The sequence below is a fragment of the Eleginops maclovinus genome, chromosome 14 (genome assembly GCF_036324505.1).
Source record: "Eleginops maclovinus isolate JMC-PN-2008 ecotype Puerto Natales chromosome 14, JC_Emac_rtc_rv5, whole genome shotgun sequence".
NCBI lineage: Eukaryota > Metazoa > Chordata > Actinopteri > Perciformes > Eleginopidae > Eleginops > Eleginops maclovinus.
The window spans coordinates 1,064,275-1,068,807 of record NC_086362.1 but is presented as its reverse complement, the minus strand read 5'-3'; positions in this window follow the sequence as shown (position 1 = coordinate 1,068,807).

The window sequence follows — 4,533 nt, the reverse complement described above, 5'->3', positions numbered from 1 at the left end:
AGTCAGAAGTTTCACACTCACTGAAACTCAGACATGACCCGCTCACGCTGGCCAGGGGAAGAGAAGAGAGAATCAATGATGTGTTTTTTGGAAGTGCCAGTGTTTTTAATACTGCTTCATGCCCGGGGCTTCTTGTCCTCATCAATCTGCTCAGCGTTAAATGAGGACAGAGAGTCTGAGCCGAGGTCCTCGTAAACAAAGTCAAACACATGCAGATTTCTCCACGAAATAAAACAGAGATTAGATTCAGGGTTTATGAATTGGCTTTGTGTCAGGGAATTACATGGGTGGAAATTAAAGCGGTGCAGGCGTCATGCTTTGATGACTTTTGGGGTTTTTATGAATAAAAATTGGTAGCAGATGAACAGTTTGCGTTCCCGAGGAGATTGCTAAATTAAAATTGGGCCATAAACTTTAAAATGTTTTACCAGATAAAACAAAGCAAAAGGATAGTAAATCAAACTGAGGGAATCTCAACTCCTGTAAGCTGACAAGAACACCTCTTTACTTTAAACTTGTGTATCAACGGACTACGACTCCCATGTCAACCCAGCAATTAAAAGACACAGATGTGGGGGATTGAAGATGCAGACGAGACTCATTCAACACTTAACCTCTAACCAAAAGACCCATTTCATTTGTCTCTTTGGTTTTGACTTTCTCTGTTGAGTGTGTGCGGAAACAGCTTCATTTCACTTCCATTAACCTCCCGACAACGAGCCATCAGCGCGGTGACGAGCCAGAGCAACAACAACAGAGATGAATGCGTCTGAAATGTACGCTACAGCGACCCCAATCTCTTTACTCAGGAGGAACGTGCCGCAGCTTCAGAGAGGATGCAGATATAGAAACACAAATCAAAACTCATGCAGAAACATCTGCAGCAGCTCTTCAACACATGCAGCATCTAGAGAACATTCAGCAGAGGAAACATGAGCAGTTTACTGAAAGCTGCAGAAACCAAACGCTGCGAATACGATGTCTGAATCTGAGGCTTGCAGAGTGAAACGCATTGAGGTTAGAATAACGTTATGTCACAGAGATAGAGGATCCCTGTGAAGCATCTCTTGGTGTTCATCTGGTTCCCTTTGCATTAAATAAGGGGAAGAGAACTGGATAAAAAGGAGGCGAGGAAATGAAAGGGAGGAGAAGCAGCGCACAGCGGAAATCATGATTTCTCTTCATTGCATAACAGGATTATTGCCGGCGAAACACAGCAGGATGTTGTGAAGGAATCAGATCCGCTTTGAAGCCGAGCGCCCGTGTGATGTTCCAACTGTAAATTATATACATATACACCACATTTCATCAGCTAAAGGAGCCCCTCCGCAAATTGCAGCCAGCCTACATGTCAGACATTAGAGCACCACCTGTAGAGACTCTGAAGGCAGCTTTGAGACGGGGGTGTACTCTACAACAAGTCTACCGATCACATCAAGAGGATGGCCTGCAGTTACTTCCATCATTCAGACATTCTGACAGTCTGTCAGCTGAACGGATCCAAATCGAGACAGGGTTGCGTTTCTACGCCCCTTGGAAACCCCGAAATGTCATCTCCACCAATCACAGATAATTTAATAATGTTTCTGAGCGTCCGTTATCTCGCCAGCCCTCGGACAGATCTACTTCTGGTTCTCCGTTTGTGTTGCAGAGGCCCTTAGTGGTATCGGGTGCCCCGTGTGAGGCTCCGCACCTTTATAGTTAGAGTAAAGGTGCCAAAAAGGTCCATTGCAGTTTTTATCAAGTGTTGGTCGTCCTGAATTTCACATTCCCTCCAACGCGCCCATCAAACCTTGACTTTATCGAGGCTGTAGCATCTTGTTACGAGTGTTTACAGACTTTAGCGTTGCTCCCGTGAAAGCGTGCATAGCCTCGATTCAGAAACCTAAGAGTGAGCGACAACCAAAACAAGACGGCTGTAGCATCTCTCAAAGCAATAGCATTATACCCTGTGGTCGGATCCACCGATCGTAACAACCATTATGTAAATGGAAGTCGTCTCCACCAATCAGCACGCTCTGCACGTCCAAAAAGCCCCTTCAGAAGACCCGTCCCCGCGGACTTCATATTGTAAATCAATGGCGGCTAATTTTTGTGTCGATGAACCACAACAGCACATTATCCCATCGATACGTCGCCTCCACTGGGAGCAGATGAGATTGACACCTCCCCCACAGTTCCCAGTACAGGAGTCTGTGTTTAAACCCCTGCAGGAGACACTGACAGGCTTCAAAGTTTCCCCCTCCGCCGCCCTTGACCGCGGCGACTGCTCTGGTGAAGCGGCAGATTACAGCGTCTGAGAGGCGGATTACTCCCATCGATCCTCCCAGCCACAGCCCTCTCGTTATTAGAGCGCAGGACTCGGGACGGAGAGCAGGAAGCAAACCAGTGACGGATGGTATTCATCATCTGGTTCAATACGGGGCCGAAGATAAAGGGTTCAGGTTGAGTTTCAGGGGTTTTTATTCAGCGTTCAGTGATGAAATCTTCAGGTGGGATCAGAAATGCGTTGATTTGTTTTTGGATTGAAGATTTTTGAAATGACAAGCTCTCTGAATTCTCTTGATTATAGCCGATGTTGACTGGGAATAAAAGCCACTGAGAAACCAGAGACTATAATACCTGTTTCTGTGGATTGCATGGTCCTTTGGAAGTGGTGCCACAAGTACTCAGACTCTACTCGAGTAAAAGTACCGAAATACAAGTAAAAAGACTCTAATGAAGAGAACAGAAGAAGTGGTATCAGAATACACAAATCTAATGGGATTATTGTGGAAATATCCCAATTCCCAGTTATATCACATTTATATTCCAGGTACTTTGCAAGCCGCAGTTCTCTGAACCTTTTTTATGATGATAATTAATAAAAGGTGCTTTGTTTTCTGCAGAAATCTGAAAGTCAGAGCAGGATTAGCTTCACCCTGAGACTTTCACAAAGAAAACTCAATGAAATATTTATCCCAATTAGGGATGCATGAAGTAAATCGAATCTAAAATGGGAAGAAATTCTCTAAAATACTATTTAAAAGCACGAGATAAATCACAGCTTTGATTAGCAGGATGAAGATTTGTTCTCAAGTCCAAAGTTACTCAGTTGTGCTTTGATTTTAAATCACAGGAGAAAAAAGGACTGGATTTAGATAAAAACCTCGTGTTTATAAACTAAACTATTGCATTCACGTGTTGGGATGGTTTCTCCTTCCAGTATCACAAGTTAATGTTTATATAGGGCATCCGAATAATTCTAGTCCATTCCACAATTCTTAGTATTTTAATAAGTCGAATGAAAGAACCTCAGATTGAACCGAACTTGCTAATTAAAGTTTGCTAACGTTAGCCACCACAAGCTAACGGTCACACCCGAGCCAATAAGGCTGTAGAGGAAACGTTCTTCAGTGCTGAATTTAACGGAGCTTTGCACATTTTCATCTGCAAGAGGAAGATTTAGCAATTACTTAATTAAACAAGGGAAATTTGGCTTTAAATTTGCAATTACAAAAGAAAAGTTAAGAAACACAGTCATTATTTTTAAAAGCTTTAGTGTTTATAAACTCAAACGGCTTTCAATAATTTGGAGGGTCAGGTCTCTGAAAACCTAACCCTTACATAAGATGGCCTTTCCAAATGGCATGAGATAAATCTACTTTTATTGTTGCTGTTGTTGTTTATTATGGGATATCTGAAGAATAGCGTCTGCTTTTTGACCTTTAAAAGTTCTCGTCTCACAAACATTAACATCTCTTTGTATTTCTGATAAGAAGCCCCTGAATATCTGCTGACTCGTGCTTTGCCAGGGTGTGGTGATGAGCCGTCTTCCCATCATGTGCACAATCCGTCCTCTTCAGGGCAGTTTGAGGAAGGATGGTGCTGGTGCGCACCCCCTCCCTGGCGCTCTGACGGGAACCATCACCACACACACTGATTGGCTCTCAACCCACAGATGGCAGCCTCAGGAGGAAACACCACTCTGTATTTACTGTCGGTGTTTGTTTGGAGGTAATTGGTGCAGTTTGAAGTCTGAATCATTGCAGGTCTGTCTGAAAAACACACTTCCTGTCTGCCCTTCGTTGAGCTGCGTTTCCTCCTCTTCGTTTGCTGTTGCAGCCAAACGCTCTCACACCTAATTACCTCCAGAGTTTTACTCCAGGAGACTTGCTGTAGGGTTTCAACACTTTGACTACTGATACCGTTCAGCCTCAACTCTCAAATATATCTGTTGTGTTTTGTTCTCTATAAAGGTGGTGCAAATATGTCCTATTTCTGTGTGTGACCCTCAAGGCAGCGTCTCCCGGTCGCATGACTTCACGTCACCACCGCTAAGCTAGAGGAGGCTAACGTTGGGCGTGATGACGTTCAGTCGTCTCATTTAGACACTTGTTAGCAACCGCCGTTTGTGAATCTGCTGATTTAAAGCATGCCAAACTTCATAAACTCACGGACCTTCAGATAACTTCACTTAGGGAAAGGAATTGCTTCCAAATGTGGGTGTAATTTAAGCCTCTAATTCCCCTTCCTTCACCATCTGCCATGGTG